Raw genomic sequence first — 24,025 nt, forward strand, 5'->3', positions numbered from 1 at the left:
CAGGAGAGAGCTCAGATCTTGGTATCCACAGTGCAATGTATCCATAGATGAGACAGGTGGCCCATGCAGTGATGGGGAGGGTTAAGTATTACTGGCCTAAAGGTCAATTTGGGCAAGGTTTCCCACCTATAAAGCATGATGCTACTTATTACTACCACACCAAACTGACTGAATTTTGGAGACCATGCACCTCGCCCATGTCTGTCACTGCTTCCGTGGGACAAGTGCACAGCATCTTCTGGGTCTCACTTGATCATAGAATAGTATGGGTTGGCAGGGACCTTCAAATGTCATCTAGTCCAACCACCCCACAATAAGCAGGGATATCTTCAACTAAATCAAGTTGCTCCGAGCCCCATCCAGCCTGGCCTTGAGTGTGTCCAGGGATGTGGCATCTACCACCACCACCTGTTCCAGTATTTTACCACCCTCATTGTAAAAAATTTCTTCTTCATGTCTAGCCCGGATCTCCCCTCCTTTAATTTAAAACCATTACCCATTGCCATGTCACAGGTACAAGGGTGTTGAACCTTCAGTACAGGGAGCCAAGGGTGATTGATTCCTCTAAAACCTAGGCAGCCATGTGGCAACAAATGAAGTCTTCTGTTTAGAAGCAACATAAGGATAAATAATATAATATAATATAATATAAGAACAAAACATAAGCTTGCACTTTGACACAACCTGCTGGGTTAACATTTCTAGTTGCCCATTCTCTTCGGACTCAAACAACCTCTTGTAGCAGCATTTGCTGTGCTATTGGGAAGCTGCCCTGAGCCCATGCCAGGTGATCTTCCTTTCACCTGTTCTGGAAGGAGTCTAAACCTCCCTGTATATCACTGTTGACAGGAATGCAAGTTTCCAAGCTATTATTGACAGTATTGCCTGCTGTTGCTTGGTGTTAGCCACAGGTCACATGGTATTTGCAAGAGCACATGGCGCCTGAGGAGTTAATAGTATCATGGATGCGCACAAATTTAGCACTGCCGAACATACTGGTTTCCCATAATATGCCATGGCTTTCAAGGCAAAGCAAGGTGTGTGTAATTCACCTTAGCCTGGACCAGAAACAGTTTGTGTCACAGCAAAGAGAACAGAACTATCTTTTTTTTTTCTAGAGACCTTACCATGCACACTACATAATGAAACAGTCATCAGATGCATCCATCAGGGTCAGGATTTAAGCTAGAAGAAGTCATCAGGGCTGACTTAGAGACAGCAGGAAGGATTAAACTCTGCCCTCACCAGACTCCAGAGCCAGGAGGTCCCAAGAGCCTGAACCAGCAGCTACTGTGGTGGAGGAAAGGAACAGCTCCACATATAATACACAGCAGATTTGCATCTCCCACCACAGTCACACAGTGACAAAAGGTGTATTTTCAATACATTTTCTCAAATGGCATTTCAAATGCCTATTTAGGGAATTAGAATTCCAGGGTCCATGTCAACTAACAAACATGGGGACTCTCTCCATTTTGCACTAGGGCTTTTAAATAATTTGGCAAGTCAGATTTGTAAGCACCCTTGTGATACAGAGATAGCCCAGATACTAGTCCAAGCAAAGACAATGCTAACTGCCATAAGGTTTTGATGCTGAATCCCAACCAATTTTTGCTTCTCTTTATGTATAAAGAAAATGTCTTTCTTCTCCCTTCATTGCACAAAAGTGCCATCATAGCTGGCAATTACTGCAGCAACACTAAAAACTCAACAGAAGGTAGTGTCCTCTCAGTCCAAATCGTGTTTTCTCCAGGTCACCACAGGAATGCAGCTATAGTCCCATTATTTCCCTTTATCTATAAACACAGGACTTCAGTCTCCAGGGCAGAGTTGTCAGCCCTGTGCCTTCCCTCACCCCTGCCTTCATTTAGTGCTGCTTAAAAAATTCATGCTTAAAAAGTAAAGTTGAGTTGTCTAAGTGCAAAGAAGGCCTCTTAATTAGCACTCAAATCAAAAGACATGGGAAAATGAAGAAAAAGCGTAAAGTGATTTAACATTTTCAAGTTGATTTCCTGGACCTTCCCCCACCTCTCCCTCCACCTCCCACCCTTTGGGCCAGTTGGACTGAAGAGCACTGTCTGTAAAGCACCACATTGGGACTGCCAGTTCATTTCACCCTGATGGCACTGATTTATACCAGTGCTTGGTCAAGGATTAAACTCTCCATCAAATTTTAACAGCCCCTTGTCCCTTTAACAGTCCGATTTCAAGCAGGAACCCTTCTTAGACCCTGAATGTCTCTATGGTAACACAACAAGATCGTTTTGTTCTCTCTCACAGCATTGTGTGCATATTGAAAAGCACAGTTAAGATATTTGAAGTGGAGAGTCCAGATCAGCCAATCCTGAAGCCTTGCAAGAAAAATGATTATGCAAATTAAACTCCTAAAGGTGAATGGCAATGAATGCTTTGAACAACAATACGGTTACAGTATGAGAAATGAGGGCAGCAGTCTCAGCAAGGTGCCTTGCTCAGCAGTGCAAAACCCACTACACCAGTTGCCTTACTTTTTGCTTATTTTAGCAAAATGGCCTGGGACAGAACAGGTCACATTGGCAAAAGCATTTCTGGGTTTTGTAGCTGTCGCTGCAGCACAGCCAAGAGCAAGCTTAGTCACTGCATGCAGAAATCAGCTCTCCAGGAATCTTAACAGAGTCCCTGTCACATTAAGAGAAAGGAAGAAGATGCAGCAAGTAAAGCCCTGAGTTCGGGACATGACTAGCAGAGGCAGTAATTTAAATGTCTCTTTCCCTGACCCTTAGAGGAGAACTGCATCTCACCCATTTCCCCAGTGCCATTGGACTTGCATTTTGCAGCAGACTGTGCTCTCTCTCACTTGCTGGTTTCTCCCAAAAAGCTTGGTCTTGTGGAGTACCTTAGTTTGGGAGGGCAGGAGTCCATCTCATGCCAGAGGGCACAAAGCTGAACCTGAGGAAGTTATTCCCTCTTATGGTCATTGTTTCTTCATTTGTGGGGGGGTGGTGGTTGTTTTTTTTTCTTCTCTCACTTACTGAGTGCTGCTGTGGTACTCCAATTCTTGCTATAGACAATACAGAAACAGACTCTATATGCAAACGTAAGAATTTATTGTCAGTGTAACTGAAATCTTAACAGCCTAATCAAATAAATATTATTTGCCTAGATCTAATTTAATTATTAGAGGAAAAAATACAGAAATAATATTACGTGGAAAATGTCTGAGTGATAATAGAGTTGAAATTGTTTTTACATGCTTCCTGGCAAACATCCCATCTTTCTCTTCACAGAGAGGAGCACAATGCTGATGTAGTCTTCCTCCTCCATCTAAGGTCCGTATGGAGAGAAGTTTATTCATTTTCTAGGAACATCTTACTTCTCCTTCCTTGGTCTATAAGCCCACACTGCATCTAGATTTACTACATATGGAGAACTTTCACGTATGTTGGATTTCATTCTTTCACTTTAATACTAGTTTTGCCCAGCTCTCATATTCACACTTCTTTATCTGATCACTGGAGAGACATTTATAGATATACAGTGGTATCCTGCACGTCTTTTCTCATCACTCCATGCCCGTTCTCCTCTGCAGAGTATTCTCTGTTATCACACTGTGCCCGCATTTCTCTATACTGTATCAGGATGAGGAGCAGGGAGTGTGTGACCTCCAGTGAGGCTGTCCTTTTGAAGAAGAGGGTGCTCACAAAAAAAGACATGAGACAGTAGCAGCTGGGTGTTGATCAGCCAGAGAGAGCATGTTCTGCTGGGGGAACATTTAGTCCTTTAAACATAGCTGGAGAACTATGGAGGATCAGACTTCTGGGAAAACAACTGGAGCTTTCAGTTTGGTAGCACAGATCCAACTCAATTTAGCTAAATTAAGCCTTTAATAATAAATTCACTTTTTTCTCCATCTGCATTTTCTTCAAAGGGATGTGCTAAACCAAGCTATGAGGGTGTTTCATTACCAGTGGGCTCTTGGGTGCAACTGGAATATGAAATAATTCTGAGAAGTGCTAGTTACCACCCTCAGTGTTATTCACTCTGTCTTGACACATCAAAAAGCGAGCATAGAACAGGTCCAAGTTTTTCAACTGAATTTTTATCAAAAGTGTTTTTCTTCGCATTACATGTTTTTGTGGAGATACTCTGATCCTAGTGCTCCTCAAACACAGAAAGGGTTTGAAAGTTGTTTGTTTTGTTTTGTTTTTCTTCAAGCTTTAAACTAAAAATGTTGCACATGAGGCAAGTAAGTTGAGGGAAAAAATATTCAAAACCAAAATTAGCAAACTAACAATTTCAGCAAGGTCAACATTTGATTTAGACTAGGTTGCTCAGGGCTTTGACCAGTCAGTTCTTCAAAACCTCCAAGGACACAGACTCCACCACCTCTCTGAGCTACCTGTTCTAGTGATCAATTATCTTCAGTAAAGAGCCTGCCTCCATCTTCTTGATGACCTCCATGTACGTTTTGGGAGACAGGTGTTTGTTCCCCTGATCCTGCTCTTCTCCAGGCTGAAGCAACCCAGCTCCCTCAACTTCTCTTTGTCTTCACATGCGGTAGTGAATCAAAGCCTCTACACCACCACAGCAGTACTTAATCTCAATCCAGTTTGATCAGTAGAGAAATAATATCAAGCTCATATTGAAAGAGGGCATGCTAACCAACCCAGTTTTTCTCAGAGTGGTATCACTCTGGTGTTACTCTGGTAACAATGTAAAATATATATAGGACAGGTGAGGCCTACGTGGTTTCCCTGGACATACCACTGTTTGAAAGATGAAGCAGGTGCCACAGAGTTTGGGACACCTTGCATGGACTCCTGGTACTACCTTCAGCAGCTCAGAGCATTTTTTTTTTCTCAAGTTATCCTCCCCCACCCATTGAAGTCTCAGTTTAATATGGCACAGATTTCTTTTGAGTATAGAAATTTCAGCTCCAGTTACCAGGGATACTATGTTCTGTAATGGTTTCCAGGAGGTGTCATCTCCAAGGATGAATCCTTCTCTCGAAAGGAAAAAAAGCAGCTGTCTTTCTCTAGGAAGGCAAAGGCAGCAGCTACAAACCAGATTTTTCAGTCGCGTCTCATAAAATGGATCTTGATGTTGTGAAAAGACAAGAGCACAGTACTTATCTATATCAGAAGGAGCGCAGATTCACAGAGCAGATCTTGATCCTTCTCAGATGACCACTGATGATTTTTTCTTCCTAGCCCCATTCCTCGTTACTCACATGTTGCTAGTAAGAAAACCAGAGGACTGTGCAATGATGCATTCCTGTTGTTGGACTGAAAATTTAAAACCTTCCCTGTTGGATTAACTAAAAGCAGCATGTAACATGCAATCAAGGGACAGAATATGCCTTGGCCTGCAGCCCAATAAATGAATCCTTAAGGAGCTGGCATCTCACTTCCACACAAATATAGCTATCTGCTCATTACCAATCCAGTCGGAAATACTGGGGAAGACTACAGGAAAACAGACACATGGCAGAGACGCCAAGTTATTTCCCTGCATACTAATTTATGCAGCGATACTTCCTAAATCACTAGCAAGGGGAGCACAAGCTGTGCAAATAACAGTAGCCTCAAGGTGTGATGTGGAGGTGCACAGCAGACCTCCTACAACAGCCTTGCAAGTCCTACAGGTAGCGGTGTAACAGCAAGGTCTTTAGTGCAGCAACAGCAAGGATGGGTTTTGACCAACATCCACTTCACAATCACCTGGCAGGAGGTCCTTCCCCCAGTGTAAGGGGGCATCAGTTCAGTTTAAGCTTGCTTTCCCCAGGCTGCTCGATGTTCAGAGATGGTTCCACAGCAAGGGCAGCTAATGCCCTTACAGGAACCGGGAGCTCCAGCCTAGATAGCTTTCCTCACTGCCTTCTTGGTCATACCCATAAAGAGGCAGAGTGACCTGTTTCCGCTTGGGAGACACCACTTCTTTCAGGGATAAACTCCCTTTCTTTTTCTATAGCCCTGTATTAAAGTTCCAGCCCACCAGAAATCAGGAACCCACACATCCCTCACGAGTAAAACTTCAACCTCTGGTGGTCATGGCATCCAAAACTCACACCATCTACAGCATCACCAGACATCCACCTTTGCAGTCCTTCCCCTGCCCCCTTAAATAGCCTTCCTCAGCTTATATCTCCTTGGAACAAAACTTGACCTCCATGAGAGAGTGCCTGCAAAGACAGAAACTGGGACATATATGGACATAATCAGTTCATTAAGCATGAAAGCTTCAATGGTCTCATACTTCACTAGTGAGCATCACTGTCTTCCAAAATAGTCTCAATATTTTTCAGGTGCACACACTCTCTCTCACATTGTATCTTTATTTCTGTTTGTACAGCACCAAGCACACTACAGCTGACATTCAGGTATGGTATTCCTAGATTCTACAGCTGCAGAAATAAAGAATGTGATATGCCTAATTGGAGGTGTGATCCAGGCTATAAATTATACAGTCCTGTCAAAACTGAATTAATCACATACCTTTCACCAGCTCAGCTGTACTCTACCCCTTAATCCATCTTCACCGAGATGTATTCTAGTGTTACAAATAGCTCAACAGTTTCAAAGGCATTTCTCCCCAAACTATCCCCATTCAGGATAGACAAGATTCAGATTCAGCCTTCGGCAAGTGATGCTTTTCTAGGCATAAAAACCCTGTACAACAAAAACCCTCTCATCTTTAATGCCTAATGGTCATGAAGGGATAGAAATGAGAGCTTCATGCTATTAGGGAAGGGCAATTCCCAGCCACACAAAGAGGACACATGCCCTGAAAAGAGTCAAGATTCTAATGCTATGACTTTTTGTGCATAGAAATGCATTTGAGTAATTTTTAAATGGTGGCACAGCTAATTCCCTTTGAGTTCTGCACAGTTGGATTCGTTGAAGTGGAGGCAACTTTGTTCACAGTAGTAGTATTGTTGCAGTTGTGAAGGCTTTAGGCTGTGGCTGAGACGGTTTGTAGGGAAAGGATTTAATTTTTATTAGATCAGCTAAGAGATGGAAAAAAAAAATCAGACAAACTTTTAGGCATGCAAAGCCTTCAAGATTAAAAAAAAAAGTCTCTGGATCTGAACACTAGGGAGTCAGGAGGAGATTGTTCTTCCAATAAACATTTTTAACTCACTAAATTATTCCAGTGGGGTTTTTTTGCAACAGCAGTTGGCATGCAAAGGGCTAAAAAGTTATCAGGGCTCCTTTAGGATGAGCTGTATAAAGGAGTTATACTTCAGGATACATGAAGAATGACTCCATCCCCAACTCATTCTGAAAGAGCTTATCTGGCACACAACTTGCTCTCATCCACACATCACACCACAGCAAGGACTTTCCCTCTCCAGCTGACAGCAGGCACCTGCAGGTCACTCTGAGATGAGAAAACAAATGGTTATACCCAAAGAATCCCTTTTCTGATGGAGTCTAGTTAATTTGCTTGGTTGATTGGTTCTTGTTTGTTAGTGAAATGAAGGGAATCATAACATACTCAGTAAGTTCAAAAAGAAGCTCAAGTAGCAGAATGTCACAGCTTCAGCTGGGAGCAAGCCAGGATTTCCAGCCCTAACTTTTACAGCAGTCGGAAAGTACATAACATACATAATTTTATGTGTCTCTAAAAGAGGGCAAGCTCAGCACTCTCTTAATTCTTTGCAAGAAGCAAAAAGGGTTGCTTCTTGGAGTCAGCAATGGCGGGAAGAGCAACACTTGTTTCAGAAATAATATGCCTTCAGGAGGAGAAGGCAAGAGCAGTTAACTTGGGAAGATCACGTATTAAGTGCACCCACAGACAACCCAAGCCAAAAGTTTTCTGGCCTTTTCCAAATTAAGATTTTAGCAGTCTCTTCTATCTTCACATCACTTGGGCTCTATAGGCCTCTTACACCACAAAGAAGTGAGGAGAATCTCTCATTCAAGACCAACTTTTAGCTGAATTAAACTCTAAGAGGCATACTGGAGACAGACAAAGGTAGTGGCAAAAAAATCACCTCCCTCTGTGCTCTAGACACCACAGAACATTTTCAGGCTGACTGGGAAAGCACAACCCCAACTCAGGTCTCAGACAGGTTGGCAACGGGCTTGTCCAGACTTGTCACCAGCAAGTGCCAAATAGGTACAGTGAAATAAGGCAGAGCAGAGTCCCTACCAACTAATCCAAATTAAAAAAAACACTTACCTACCCTTTCCAGAAGCATGTGGTACAGTGAAGTTTATCAGAATAGAAAAGCACCAAAACACCACCACAAGAGCCAAGCCTTTTTTGCTGCTATTTAAGCAGGTCCACTGACACCAGGGGATAGAATCACAGAATCATTTTGGTTGGGATGACCCAACCCCCACAGTTGGGCCTGTTTATATAATAATGACCCATCAGTAAGACTGCAAAGGAAGACTTTTGAGGCCCTGTTGCTTGCCTCTATTAACAGCACTTCCTCATTTAGCTCTCACAAGTTTCCTAGCAACATCCTTACATGCACATTAACACGTATTAAATCTTGCACAGGCACCTGTAGAACAGTCACAGCTCAAAAACTTTGCTTTTGTGTTGACTAAGAGGGGAAATCAATTTGCTTCAAGAAGCAAACCCCTTCAAGGCAGCAAAGGCTACCAACACGCTCACAATGCATTTGTGAAACCGTGGCGCTCATAGTGAAGGGAGAACAGACTTCATCCAATTTCATTATTGGCATTTTCCATATAAGAAGGCAGTGGGTTATCCTCTCCTTGCAGCTTTCGAAGAAGGTAAATGTCAGTTCACAGAATAACACTCCGAATAACTCATAAAGAAGTTTGAGTAGCCAGACAGGCAGACAATGGACAAATGGTCAAAAGGAGTAATAACTCACTTCTACACAACCTGTGTCAAACTCTGTGTCTCTAATATCTGCCTGTTCTGTCAGCAGGATGCTACCCTTATTTCTCACTGTCCAAGACAGTGACTTTCTTGCCCAAAACAGCTAGTGGATGGGTTCATCTTCCCTAGTACCATCTCAGTGAATCTATGATGGAGAAAGGACTTGTCCCAGTCTGACAGGTGAACTCAAACTTCACACTTCATGGAGCAACATTATGTGCACACCAGGGAGATGAGGATTCACCAAGTGCCCAGAGCAAAAACTCAGTAACTACCAGGAATGAGAAACTCTTATTAGTTAAAACTCTCTTGCTGCAGTGACACAGAGATAAATAATGATCCGGGCTCAGGTGGAGCAGAAACTGCACCAAGTTCCTCATACCATTAATGTGTACCATCACCTCCCTGGAGTAGCACATCAGCAGCATTTACCTGCAACTATTGCCATGTGAATACCACAGAGCTGCATAACTGGCTTGGGCCAAAACCACTTGGAGGCTCTCAGATAAAAAAGGAGCATTTGGGTCACTCTTCAAGGTGATTGAGACAGTCTTGAGGGCCTGAAGGTCACAACATTCCCAGTCCTCCTCACCCTGTGCTCCATTTCCCTTCCCTGCAGGAGTAATTTCAACTGCAATTTTTCACTCGACTGGAAAGTGATTCAGAACATGCTTTGAAGCCCAAGCGTGCCCTGCATCTTGCCCTGCTAAAGCTTCATGCCGTAGAGATGTGTGTGGTGCAAGAAAATTGCCTTGAGCTGAAATGTATGCTTTAGGGAGAGTGCTTTGCTTTTGAGGCAAAGACAGCCTCGTCTTGTCTGTTGCCTACAAAGGGGAGTCATGAGAAACACCCCCATTTGCTGCTGCCTTTCACATGGGGTTTCCAGCCCTGGGAAGGGCTAATGCCAGTGTGCAGAGCTCCTCACGACTTTTTGGGAAGCCAGTGCCTTGCAGGGCTGTGCCCAGCGGCAGGGAACTGGAGCAAAGCCGCTGCTGGGAAGCATGCGTCTCTGATTAATGCACTCAGGCTGCCTGTTGACAAAAGCAGCAAGAGGATTTGTAATGCCTAAGCTTATCATCATCACGCTTCTAGAAAATCCCTCTCCAAGAAAGAGTGTAAATAAGTAAAGTTTTACAAGTTAGTGGACTCTCCCTAATCGGCTAACACTTTTAAATTAATAACATTGAAGCAAATGTGCAAAGACTCTCCTGACTTTCTGGAAGATGCCTAATAAGCTTCAGGTTTACTAAAGTGCCCTGAGGAACTGGTCCCCAAATATTATTGTAATTTGTTGAGACACTAATGATAGCTTACTTCTAGAGGTTTATTCAAGAGCATCAGTATAGGGACAGAACCATCAGTAGGTCTTCCCTCCCTGCTCAGTCAGGTGCTAGTCTTTCCATTCTTAGTACCTTACAGTCCCATAGTGAACAAGGGGGTGGTTTCTCTCCTTCCTTTGAGGAGGTCCCGCAGTACAACAGCAAAAAAAAATATCCCTGGAGTATATTTCAGAGCCAATGCGGAAAGTCTCAGGGGTATCTCTGTGTGTTGCTGTTCCTGCCTGAGGGCTCCACATCCTCCCACCCTGGGCAAAGGCGTTTAATATTTTAGCACCAATAGGTGAAACATGGAAAAATGCTTGGGTTTTGTTGCCATTTTCATTGCGCCTTTTGCTTTGCCCTCCCCCGCTCCAGCCATTACCAGCTTGGTCTCCCTGAGGAGGAGTTGTGGTTGGGTGAATAATGCAGAGTGAATATACTTATTTTTTCTTTGGATTAACTTTGTCTTTCTTTACTTATGGACAAAGTTCTTGCTATAGCATTCAATGTTTGAATTTATTAGGCCATCTGCACTGTATTTATTTTGACTTTAATAGCTGTGAATATCCTCATGCCTTCAGTCACGTTGCTTGGAGCCTGCCCACCCATAAAATTGTGCTGGTGTTGCATGCATTTAGTTGAAAGCCGTCTGCCTTCTCATTCTGTAGGATTGGAAACAGCTTATGATGATCCAAGTTAAGTCTATAAGGAAATTATGAATTAAAAAGCAGATGTAAGTCACTTTTATATTGACATGAGCAAGCTCAGGGAGGAGATTTTGCTGATTTAACCAACCCAGGACAGGGCCATGAGTGAGAAAGGCTTCAGGCGATGGACAGGTGCCTTCTCTCAGATTCAGCCATGCCAGTAAAAGAGCAGATAGTTCTCAGCTTTCTCTCGCTGCCTTTGAAAGTATAGAGAGCTTACACAGCACCGCTGGGAGACCAGTTCACAGAAGTCTTCCCAAATCCAAGTCATGGAAAAAACAAACAGATTAGTTGAATCCATCAAAGTGGTTGATATGAACTAATGATGAGGAGTTTGCAAAACCTGGATGAGGGAAAGAAACTCACACATCTTCCCAGTAGACTGGTCAGGACTGGCAACTTCCAACAAGGCAACAGTGCCAGCAAGCTGGGGCAGATGTCTTTTCCATCACTAGAGCCACCTCCACTCACCTGTGGAGACTTGGGGTAAATGCAACAGATATCACCCCCAGACCAAAACCTGTCTGGATGCCAACACAGCCCACACCACTTGTGGCAGTGACCTGCTATGCCCAACCCAACAGCAGCAAAGGGAAGGAGGAGGGCTTCCATCAGGTGCAGCGCTCAGGTCTTGTGCCAAGTAGGCTAGACCAAGGGGTGCAAAGTATGGGACAATGACCCCACTCCCTGCTTCACCTAAGCCAAATCATTGAGCTAGGCTGGCTACTGCTGTGCTCAAGCAGGTAGAGGACTTGTAGGACACAGACTTGTAGATATGCAGGACAATCAGAAACGGAATGCTTCCAATGGTCTTCCAATGGCAGCTCCTCCTTAAAGTCTTGGTCTAGCCTCATTCCTTCAGCCCTGAAGCAGTCTATCTTGCTCACATGGCTGAGAAGCCCTGAGATAGGTCTGAGTGCATAGAAGGGTTCAAGAGCTCCTAGGATTTCTGCATCTCGCTTGGATGGAAAATACACAAGACAGAGACCAATTCGAGAGTACCACAGGGTTTTGACTGCACTTGCATTAAAATATCTTAAACTAATAGCTTTAGCACAGCCCCTGTCTAAGTCGTGGGCAGTTTTGGTCAGTGAAACACACCTGATTTGTGCAAAAAAACAGCAAAGCAGCCATGCTGAGTGGCAGGCCTAGTGTGTGCACCTCTCCCACATAAAGCAGCAGAAGGCAGTCCCAGCTCAGCTAGTGGCCTGATGTTTACAGAGAGACATCAGCAGAGTTGCATTTCCACCTTGGCACCACACAAACGCACGCACTCCTTCACACAGGGCTATGAGACTGTTCCCCATAGTCACAGCTCTTGAAGCTCCCCCAGCAAGGAAGTGAATGGAAGTCAGGATCCAGGTAGCAGTGATGCCTATGAGGTCCAGGTCTCCTTCTATAAATTATTTGGAAACTCATCACCCAGAGGACAGGCAGATCTGCTGTGACCAGAGACAGCAAGTGTTTTGTGCAGCCAAATGACATTCAACCTAGCAGAGCAGCACCTCTGGAAGAGAGTAGAATGAAGGGGCAAATGAATGGATGTGGGATCAGGGACTGGTATCTCAGCCTTGTTTCTCATAGCCCCCATATCGCATTCCCTTTGCTCTCTTACACCTTGGATGTGTACAGTAAGGCTCAGATCAAGCCCAAAGGGAGATAGGAGGGCTTGTCCCTGCAAACTAGGTCTACAGCACAACAGAGCACCTCTCTTTGCCCTGACCACAAGAGAGAGAATAAGTGATTCTGTGGTCTTTTGAGGAACATAGCCTGAGATAAGGATGAGCGACACAAAGTACAAGACCACGGGAGTGCTCTGAGAGGGATAAGCTGAGCCTTTGGCTGACACAGAAACCACGATGCACTGACTGCTGCAGATAAGAGGGGGCATCACTGGCCAGCAATAGCTCAGTATTCTTCTGCACTTATAAGCATAGTGGGCAAGAGACCATGACTATCTTTCTGCCTCCTATAACCTCCTGCCCTGGGCAACTGTGTGCCTAGACCGACCCCTGAGCAAGCCAGAGAGACTGAAGCTGACTGGTGCAGTGCAAAGAGGCCTGACATACAGAGCAGCTATTGCCATCACAGCTACCAAAGCCAGCATCTCTGCTGCAGACAGGCCTTTGTCCCCTGCAGACTGGCATGGCCCTCATAAAACCATCCTTCTTTTTCCTTCTGTCTGTGCTCCTCTCTGAGTGCCTGGTCTCTCCTCTGCTTCTTGGTATAAAACAGCTCATGGTTCACTCCTTTGAGGCATCCTTGAGGACTCCTGCACTGAGCCAAGCACAGACAGCAGGAGGGAGACCTCCAAGGCCTGCAAGAGAACTTGCAGTCTGTGGGTTCAAAATGGAAGAAATACATTCCTTCTGCACTACTAGAAGCGAAACTTACTTTTGAGTTTGGCAAGCCAGAGATACCACGCCATGGCAAGGTCTTGTTCTTAATATTTAAGTATAAGTAACATCACTTTGGCAAGTAGGTGCCTGTCTGTGGCAGAACAAAGAGACTTTTTTGCCAATGCATCAAACAAACGTGAAATTTTACTTGCTTGCATCCCCAAGACGCACAGCACAAAATACACTCCTGAACTTTGGGCAATATTTAAGTGTCAAAGTCTGTTCTCCATAAGTGCAATTCTATTCCAAGCTTGTGGCATCTGCAGACTTACAAGCTACATGTCCCACAGGAGTGCACAGAGGAAGAGATGTTCATATAGGGGGAAATATGTATTTACAATGCATCCGCATTGTGCAGCTGCACTGTGTATTATTACACCGGCTTCTCATTTTTTTAAATCAGATCACTGCAGAAAGGAAAGAGCTCAAATGCGGTGGTCTAGTGGAACAACAAAATATGAAGGTTGTTTGCTTTAAGAAAAATAAAGGCATGAAAGCTACTGATAAGTCCAGCAAAACTGATTAGTGTACGAAATCATCCAAGTCAATAGATAAAAGGTGAAGGAAGTGGTGAGAAACAGCAGCTGAAGGTGCTCATAGACAGAATAAAAGAATATAAAGAAGCAACTCAGCAGTGCTTCTCTCCTCCCCCAAGGAGCTCAACTAAGCCCCAGAGCTCCTCGCAGCCTTACGCTTCAGGGAACTGGGACTCCAAGCCAAGCTGAATCCCAGGGCTGTCCTGGCTCTCACGAAAGCCCAGCCGCGCCAGTTGCTGCTGGCTAGATCTCCTGCTGGGTCTGTTTGGGGAAGCTCCTCACTGTCCCCTTGGTGGATCTCAGTGCAAGAGGACTGTGCCAAGAACGGGTGACACAGGTCAGACTCTTCTGCTCACAGCTGTCCAGTTCCCTGCTGTCTTCATCAGGGAAAGCAAAGCAAGCTTCTCCAGGAAAGTGAGGTACCGTGCAGTCCTGGTTTCCACTGTTTTCATGCTACCAGTTGGTCTAATTTCTCTTGACATTTCTTCCATAACAGCAACTGCAACATGTCAGGATTAATTAACCCAAACAGTGGGCAAGACTCAAAGAAGAATGCACATCTGCCATGATCTGCCTCCACCTAAAAGCCAAGGAGCCTCTTCTGGCATGGGGAGGAGAAAAGGGAGATGAAAGAAGAAATGCTGAGGAATCTTCCAGTGGCAGAAACACAGTGAGCAGCCTTGAGCTGGCAGGGTTCAGATGAACACCAGCATGGCTACAGCACTCCAGCCTGACAGCAAGCGCCTTGTGCCTTGTTATTTAGCCTTTCAGATCGACTACAGTAGTTTTTGCAAGGAGTGCATTAGATGTCTAGCAGGCAATTAAGGCCACTTCTCCCCAAATCTGAACATGGGACAGAGTTTGTTGGAAAATTTGTAGTGAAAGGGTCAGAGACAGATGCATGCCTGTGCTCCAGGTACAGGGTTGGCCCTCCATTCACAGCACAAACAGTGTCTTAGTGCTGAGGAGCACAGGAAAACTCCCCAGTCTCCAGCTGGGAAGGAAAGCAGATCCCCAGTACAACTAAGAACTAATACAGCTGGTGATGACAACACAAGATGTTAAGTGCATAGTAGCTGATTTTTGTGAAGTGACCTTTCCCCTTCCTGATCCTGGCCAGAAGAGGGGTTTGCACAAGAGCATGTGCAGCAGTAAATGACACTCCTACCTCCTGATAGCTGCAATAGCCCAACAGTGGCACGGTACCCAGCCATCTCCCCAGGGCACCCTTCCCAACTAGAAGGTGAGACTTGGATCGTCCTCTCAGCTTAGCAGGTCTTGGTGGTGCTCAGTGTAGAGGTACCTGCAGAAACACAGGCTGAAACAGGAGAAAGGACAATCAGTGATCTCACAGTATTCCATCACTAACACAAGAAAATGACAATTAGAAAGGCTTGGGATGTTCTCACTTCCCCTTCTTTTTAGTCGCTTCTCTCAGTTCCAGCCCTGCTGCCAAAACTTTGATCCTTCCAGCAGTCAGACAAGAAGCCACAGCTAGTCTCCTCTGTGCTTCCAGTTCAGCATTAATTGACACAAGTTGAGCCCTGTCACTTTCAGCAAATCACCATGTGGCTCAGTAATAAGAGAAATTCCCACAGTGGTCATAATGTTTAAAGGCAGGAAAGGTATATTTTAGTAATAAAAAGAAGTTGTCTCAGTAGGTGACAATACATGTAGGATAGAAGTGCCATAGCATCCTGTACAGACATAATTATCTAAATAATAGTGTTGGTTGACTATCAAAAATCCTGATCCATGAATCAGCTTGACTCACTCTTTGTGATGTCGTTGTATGTCAGTATTTGGATAACCACGGAAATGCTAGGCTGGATGTCTTCTAATTTTAGCAAAAATTTACATTTGTCCAAAAGACTTCACCAACAGCATATTTATTATCACTCTCTTAAAATTAGTTCTTTCATCAGAGATCAGAGAGATCGCTGCATAACCAAAGAGGCCAACTGTAGACAGAAAAAATACCCAATGAATTCACTGCAAAATCTGCAACTTATTAGTCAAAACTGTTTATTAATAACTTTTGAGAAAATCTACTGAGAGAAAAAAAGGATTGAAACAATTCTTGTACAGACAAAACGAGAGTTACATAAGCATTGAAAGACTGAGCCCATTTTACTAGGTAGTAATACCAGAACAATAATTTCTAAGCTGCAGTGTACAGATGTTACAATACAGGTTGTTAAAAGGTTTTACTTTATTGGTCATACTATGCATTCTTCAAGCACTATGGAAAATATGAGATACCCAGACATATATCTGCTCCCTATCAAAATCAGAGTAGCTATTTGGTAGAAGGTACACCAACCAAACCAGCCCGCGTATAGAAGAGAATGGAGGTTGCTTACAGGTCTGTGTTTTTTTCTATGCATGACATTCTTACAAACACCCAGAGCTGTGGATTCTTTCCCTGGCACAATCCTGATGTATATTGGTCTATGTATTATGCATACAGATATTATAATGTTGTATGCAACTGTTTACAGTAAATCTCCAGTGCTCAGACATCTCTAGATACACCTGGATCACAAAATTCAAGTGTGATTCCAACTCCAAGTCCTTCTTTGCCCCACCACTGATGAAGAGCTCCATCTCTGTCAGAGTCCATAATGAAGAGGCACTATCTCTCCAAAGACATGGCATACAATTCTCAAGGTCACTGTATGTCCTTAAGCATACTCCATCTGCATCCACATCCCACAGCTTATTGCACTTTAAGCCTGTCCACATGGTAAGTGGTTTTCTAATACCAGCCATAATTTTGCACCCAGTTGGCATGTGGAAGGCTATATTAAGCCCAGACGATTAATGCTGTCTTTGCTGAGAAGCAAGAAAATAGTCTCTGCACTATTATACTCTGTCAGCTTTCCCAAACACTTCAGGCAACTAATTCTGAGGACTTTTTGACTGAATTGACATAAAATGCATCCTTCCCCTCTTGTTGCTTTTTAACTGTTTTAGGTTATTTTTATACTGCAATCTCAGAGGTCATTGGCAAGAGCAAGTTCTGCCTCCCACCAGGCACTCAAAGAAATTTATAAAGACAGTCAGGTCCCATTTATTCTGGTCAAACTCAGTGGGTTTACATGTCAGTGTAATGTGAATGAGCATCAAATTGTTGTTTGTCTTCAGAAGCCCCCTGGATCTGTCCATGGAGAGCCGTTTTGGAACAGATACAGTGGTTGCTGCTTTCAATAGATAGAGGAAGAAAATGTGGTCATCTGTAGATGTGAAACTGGAGAGAGGTCACCTGCAAAGAATTAAGAGAGCTCTAGGAAATCTATCAGAGCAAAACCAGGAGAAGAAGTCATTTATAAGATAGGCAAGGTGGGTGAAAGGTTTGAGAGAACTACACATTTACATATTCTTGACCTCTGGGACTGAATGTTTTGTGAACACACCATTCAGAGGACATTCCAGTTCAGGACTCCATTTCCAGATACTTTCTGCATCCTCATGGCATGAAATGAAGTCAAAGGACTGGTCTTAAACATGAAGCTGATATTCCCTCACAATCAGAGTTTTATCTTGTTAACCACTTTTTACGGGAGCTTGCTATTGTTATTAACTGACAATGCACACACCAAGGTGAGTTTTGCAGCTTAGGAGTGAGTTAAACTGTGCACACTTAGAGCCAGTGTGAGATGTAGGTGTCTGGATTGTAGGTACCTACATGTGAACTAAGGGCCAAACGTCTGCTTACAGTCAACAAAAAAAATGAGTTAATGCAGGCTGCAGAGCCTGGAGAGCCATTCAGCCTATCAACTGTGTTTGCTTCAGCAAGAGCAGCTCTGCTGACTTCAACATCATAATCTTCCGCACACCCACATTTAAGCAATTGAGCTGGAGCTAAATCCTGCTGTCAGTTTTGGAAATTCACTCACTACCAGGGGCCAAGGTGCAACATGCTTCAGTCACTGCATGTCCTGCTGGCCTTGCCTTACCATTGTGTCTTATTTTTCTTGTAGGTTGCTGTCACTAATATTAAGGTATCTGACTTCAAAGTGTCAATTGCAAACACAACTGCATGGCCTATCAAATACCTAAGTTATTATTTTGCAGATTCAGGTTGCTTTATGACATCATAATCAGTCTTTAACCTCTCTGGCTCATAACATTTAGGTAATGGGGCTTCAGCAATTTTGAGCAAAAATCAGTCCGAGGGCAATCAATCAGACTACAGATTTGCATGCATAAAATGAGATGTTGCTCAACTGCAACATTTTGACATCCACTGAACAGGAGATACAGTAGAACAGAAGTGAGAACTGGATGCTTAAACTCCCCACTGTAGATAAATTGTCTCAGTAGCGTTTCTCCTGTCCACAGAGTTGTCGTCTCTTAACCAATAAGCATTTTCCATATGGATGCTGTATTTTGCTGGCTGTCTTCCCATGAGCTTTGTGAACAGGCAGTTCCAGTGGTGCGAGCTCCTCACTTGGAACAAAGAGGGTGTTGATGAAAGCTGCTTTCAAGTCAGTTCAGTTGCTCTTGGATCAGATGATGTTTGGGAGACAGAGGACCTCCTGTTGCAGCAGTTAGAACAAAGTTACTTGTTTCACTGTGGTTTATGATGTCAGCACAGTCAATGTGCAGAACACAGCCGACAAAAGGGCCTGTACCACTGCTGTTGTGCACAACCATTTCGGCAGGAACCCTGCAATCTGTGTTAGTTCCTTCATGCCTGATCTTCAAAAAGGCCAAATAATAGGAAATTTAAATCTGACATCTCTGCATCTGTTCCTAAGATTTTTTTTTCTTATCGAGAGTGCTAGCAGCATATTTTCTACAGCATCTAAGTAGCTAAATTTTCCAGTCTTAGACAATGCAATTTCTGATAAGGCTAAGTTGCCCATGCAGAAAACAAGAAGAGAGCAGTAAAGATATCATTCTGTTGACATCCAAGATATCCTAGCATTGGAAATAATCATGTACTCAGTCCTTCTCATTCCTGACGAATTCTGAATTGGTAAAGAAGTCTAGGGCCCTGTCTTGCAGGATTGCAGGGCCACCTTCTCAGCTCAGGAGCTCACTGGAAGATTCTGAGGGATCAGGTATTTTATGTCTGAAAACTATTGCCTTTACCTTTCTCATAAATAACACAACAGAAACTTCAATATGATAGATTAAATCTTTTTTCAGGCAGAAGATCACACCCAGCCTCATGATTTATACAACTGCAGAGTAGCCATTTGCCTTGTAAGACAGACGAACATTATGGAGATCCTTTCTTTCATGTTTTTAGAAAGCTGAGAGGCAGTGTATTAGAAAATCAATACTAAGGCTTCAGCAAAGAGGGAAGAAATAATCTGTCCTCCATATTCAGGCTGGTTAGGACAATATACTGATAAGGTGGATAATGACAATGAAACACTGGAATAGTTGCTCAATTTGAGGGGTGCAGGGCCTCTACTGCTTGGATGCTCAGAGCACAGGTTATACAGTTGGCAGGAAGAACACAAATGTAGCTGCTCCTGCCTTTTGAAGGCGATTGATTAGGATAATGCCGCAAAGCCTGTTAAGCCTACAGTTCAGTAAGAACTACACGATCTGGTCAAGATCAAAGTCACACAAGCAAGCATCGGTAACGCAAGCCAGACAGGATGGTGGACACATTAGTATGAGACCTGCATCTTGTGCTACACAGACTTCTGCATTCCAAAACTTCTGCTGGAGACAGCAGGAGTTTGGATGTGCAAGAAAGCAGGACCAGACCTTGATATTCAAACAGTGAGAAGCTCCTAGGATTTGGGCTGAAAAGAGCTCTCTGTCTCATGCAAAAAACATTGCAAAAGCCTTCACTTGAGTTACTTGATGCAAAATATCTCTGCTCATTGGTGCTGGAGCTGCTGAATTAAGTGTGTTAGTTTCTAGAAATCCTTCCTGTTGTCAGTGGGTTGCCTTTTACTTATGGCCATTGTCCCTTTTGTTGCTACCAAGGAAAGAAACATAGCAGAGAGCTTTTGTTTAATGAGCCATCACATTTAAACATCATTTGTCTCAGTTGTTTTCCTTTTCTCATCTACCTTTGCTCATTAAACTCCACCCTGCTTGGCTGTTAATAGCATAATCATGGGGAGCAATAGCATCACAAGATTCCTTGTACCAGCGTGGTGCTGCTACCCCTGCTGCTTTCCCCCTATTTGCCAGCTCTGATGGGTTTGTGCTTGCCTAGAATTAAAGCCAGGGTAGCAGCAGCTTCAGAGCCAGCTTACTCTGAAGGCCAAACAGCTGGAACTGTGCTTCCCCATATGGAGCTGAGTTTTGAGTGGATTTTCTTGGCACTGCCTGTGAGGTTCACCTTGTCCTTTTGCATGCCTGTTGCAGCCATTTGCCTGCCCCTCACCTCCACAGTGGGTGTAGGGCGAGGTGAATAAAACCAGAAGTGAGGTGTTTCAGCCCCTCTGCAGAGGTGCTGCAGGAGATCCCCCAGCATAAGGGCTCTTCTGGGCCTCCTTCCCTGGCCAAGAACTGCAGCAGTCCTCAACCAGGTAACCGGGGGAAGCAGCAGCCTCCCTAACAGGACAAGGCTTTGGGATAAGGGAGCTGCTCGCTCCAGTCACTCTAAGGCTGCAGATGCTAGCCAGAGCTAGAGAGACTCAAAGGCAGTTGTGATCTCCATAGTTCTCACCTTCATGTGCATGCTCAAATCCAAGTGAAAAAATTATCCTTGCACCCCTGAACCTCTTGCTGAGTTTTGGGGAGGAAGGGTACACCCATTGACTCTTACCATTACTCACTTTTAGCATGCAGAACTACAATCAAAATTCAGAATCAATGTCTGTTATCTACCTTCATGGCTTAGGCTTCCCATCCCTTCTTGGCTGTCCAGCATGGGGACATTCAGATCTTGATGGATGGCACTTCTCACCTGTGAGGGCAGTGCTAGGACCAGGGAGCTGCAGCAGCACCCGGTAGAACCTGTTGCCTCCCTTGTTGCCTGAGCGAAGGAACACGTGGGATGAGTTTAGTCTGCAGTTCACAACAGCTGAGTAAGTCAGGGCCCTAGTGGTCGGAGATGCCGACTGCGGATTTGTTACTTGTCTGGCTTATGGGCAAACAGCTGAGTCTGAGATAGCCATGAGTGGGTCAGTGACCCTGCAGTGCTAACAGGGGACCTTGTTAATCCTTCTAGAAAGGCAGGTCCTCAATAGAAGTGGCCATGTGCTCCCACTTGCACCACCATTAGCTGGCTCTGTATGTTCCTCGTCTGTACCAGTCAGATTAACTATTTGTGTAGGATCTCATCAGAGGATAAATCAAAGTCCCAAAGTTCAATAAAACCGGGAAGACTGGCCATGAGGAAGACATTTCTGAGAACACGCCATAGCCTCAAATCCTTGCAGAGATGGTCAAATTTGAGGCTTCTTCACAGACCACCAGGAATACTCAGCAGACACCATGACCTCACACCAGTTAGGAGGTTAACATCAACTTCAAATAAAGTCCACCTGACGTTCCTCCAGTCATTCAGCCTTCCTGGGAGCTGAAGACAGCTAAGTCAGAAGATATGAACACATTTGGCATGTGACTATACCCACTCTTTACCACCCCACTGTATGGCAATCCCACCTTGACCAATGGGTAACTCTGAGCATCTTTCCTTGGGCTTAACTTGCCATCACAACTACAAGGCTCACAAGCAAAAGTATTCCTCTGTCAGAATGAGGAGCCAAGCAGCAGCACTTTTCTAACGGGTGGCAAGTGTGCTGCTTTGACACCACCCATACCACCTCACACACATATGCGCACACAGTGCTGAGCCATCTTCCCCAAGGCAGACAGGCTGTGGCTACTTATTTGCAGACAGCTCAGACTCAGAAGGTCAGAGCTGAACACTTACTTCTCCAAGGCTTAACTTAGTGAGTTCTATGGGTGGAGCTCAACATCTTCCACAGTGTAACCCTACTCCGGTCTTACAGAGGGGCAGAAGAGTTGCAGCTCCCCAATACTAACTTGATGTTCCTGATTTTCTTCTCGTCTTTTTCCACCCACCTAGGTTGCAAACTCTCTTCCAGCCCCGTTAATTATTCTGGGTACCTTTCCTTCGCAGACAAAAAGGATACTTCCATAACATCATGTCCAACACTGGCACAGCAGAACTGATTCCTCTTTTATGAAGAGCTTGATCCAGAGTCCGGGATGTCCCTTTTGCTCTTCTTTGTTTCTTGTGGTCCAGATTCAACTTACTATTTTGAAGCTGCACTCCTTATTCAGCAATGCCCTCTAAATTTCATCTGTGTGGGGAAATTTTACCGGTGTAAAGTAGGTTATGAAACTGAAAACTAAGTAGTTTTACTGGTGAAAATATATGGGTAGAAATTCCTCCCTCCTTTTGTTTTAGTGATGTTTTGGAAGACGCTTAAATTAAACCAAAAAGTCATTTATTCTAAAAGAATGCCTGCAGGGGACATAAACCAATAGTGCCTTAATTATGCTTGTATGCTCATTTTGATTGCTTTAATGTTTCTAATTACAGTGGTAACACTTCTCCCTTTCAACAAGCCAGCAAGACAATTTGGCTCAACCAAGGAAGCTGGAGCATGGGTTATGGGAGATGTACATCACCTTCCAAAATGGCTTGCTCCTGCCAGCTTGGAAAGAAAGGATGCTCTCATTTGCATCTTGTTATTTCAGTCTGTTCTTCCTTTTGGGCACTAGTAAGGTAGCATTTTCAATGACAATGCAGTGGCAATGTAAATGCTGCTGTTGCCACTTTTGGCCAGAAAACTTCATGGGCATATGCAGAATCATAGAAAATAAAATTGAAAGAAACCACAAAGAATGATTTCTGCTTTCCTTCTGAGAGAAGACAAGATCATTTCAACACATTCATCCAAACTTCTCTACACGCAGAAGGCCCAGAGCCATTTATTCCTGTGCTTTCCTACTTTAGAATTAGTAAAGGCCTCCTAATGTCTAACCAAATCTCCTTTCTATTTAAGCCAATTACAGATTGTCCTATCCCTCAGGAGACACAACACCGACTATTACTTCAAAACATTTTAAGGCCAATATAAATCTAATGGTAAACACCGGACTGTGAGTGAAGTATCTAAAGACTGATACTTACATACATCTGGACAGAAGCCACAGCCTGGACAAATTTTAAGGGGTCTCCAGAGACAGTTTAAAGAGCTAAAAATCTTCACTGTGGAAAATTTTAATCCAATTTGCTTAGAAGGAAGAGAACAAATTTTTTTTCTCTCTTACATCCAGAAGAATGTTAATTCAGATCCCTTAATAATACAGTCTGAACTATTATTTCATTGGTAAGCAATAGCTTACATTTATATCTTAGTAAAGTTAATCCTAAGTATCTGACCTCATTCGAATGCAAGAAAGCTTTGAGTTCAGCTCTACCTAGCATCCTCCAGCAATATCTTGAGCAGCAGAATGACTTCTGTTGGTGTTCTTTTCCAGCACATCCGATGAAATGGTACCTCCAGGCTCCAAGGAAAAGGTCAGTGGGCAGAGGTTACTCCCAGAGGTAAGAGCACACCAAGCTAAAATCTCATTCTAATTCAAGACCTGGGCTGGGGCTAACAAACGAGAGTGTACTACTACATGCCATTCATGGTGAAGCAGATGAGATCTTCCAAACGGTGACCCATTTCCAAAAGTAAGCCTCTGAAAAGACATCATCTCCACAGCTGACAGTCCTATTTCTCCCTCTCTGTCCTCTATGCCACAGGTACTGTTCCTGTGTATCTAAATTTTTGTATTTCACACATTCCACTCCCCCTGCCAACACCATCCCATTCCTCCCCATTACAGTAATTCTGCAGAGAGGACTGTAGAACATATATTTGCTGAAGAGTAGAATATGGCTGTACTTCCCTCCTATGCCCCTCAGCCTCCACCAATTTGTGAGGAACAGCTTGAACCAGAGCTAGCATATTCATGTTTAAAAAGACCTCCAGGAATTGCCTTCCAAGAATTGATGTGGGAAGAGTTTCTAGTCTCTCAGTTCCAAGAAAGCAGTGCCCAAGATTTAGGCACATGCTCATGGCCAGAGGAGGGTTTGATCACCATGTCATGCACTGCTGAGCCAAGACAGCCCATCTAAAACAGCAACAAGGGAAAAAGGGAAGGGAAGGGAAGGGAAGGGAAGGGAAGGGAAGGGAAGGGAAGGGAAGGGAAGGGAAGGGAAGGGAAGGGAAGGGAAGGGAAGGGAAGGGAAGGGAAGGGAAGGGAAGGGAAGGGAA

The 24,025-nt window shown here is 44.0% G+C and overlaps 2 long non-coding RNA genes across 2 annotated transcripts in view; one reads left to right on the top strand and one right to left on the bottom strand.

The window, feature by feature from the left end:
* The window catches only part of LOC135579513 (uncharacterized), a 33,822-nt gene that overhangs the window by 7,381 nt on the left and 2,416 nt on the right, over positions 1-24,025 (top strand). The window contains exon 3 of the long non-coding RNA XR_010472701.1: positions 23,241-23,307. This is a non-coding gene — a long non-coding RNA (uncharacterized LOC135579513). The remainder of the gene's footprint in view (positions 1-23,240; positions 23,308-24,025) is intronic.
* On the bottom strand, positions 10,481-20,154 carry LOC110365456 (uncharacterized). Its single transcript, XR_002424955.2, has 3 exons — positions 17,762-20,154; positions 14,971-15,120; positions 10,481-10,862 (listed from the first exon to the last, which is right to left on the bottom strand). It is a non-coding gene; the product is annotated as an uncharacterized LOC110365456 (long non-coding RNA).

The sequence above is a fragment of the Columba livia genome, chromosome 1 (genome assembly GCF_036013475.1).
Source record: "Columba livia isolate bColLiv1 breed racing homer chromosome 1, bColLiv1.pat.W.v2, whole genome shotgun sequence".
Lineage (NCBI taxonomy): Eukaryota > Metazoa > Chordata > Aves > Columbiformes > Columbidae > Columba > Columba livia.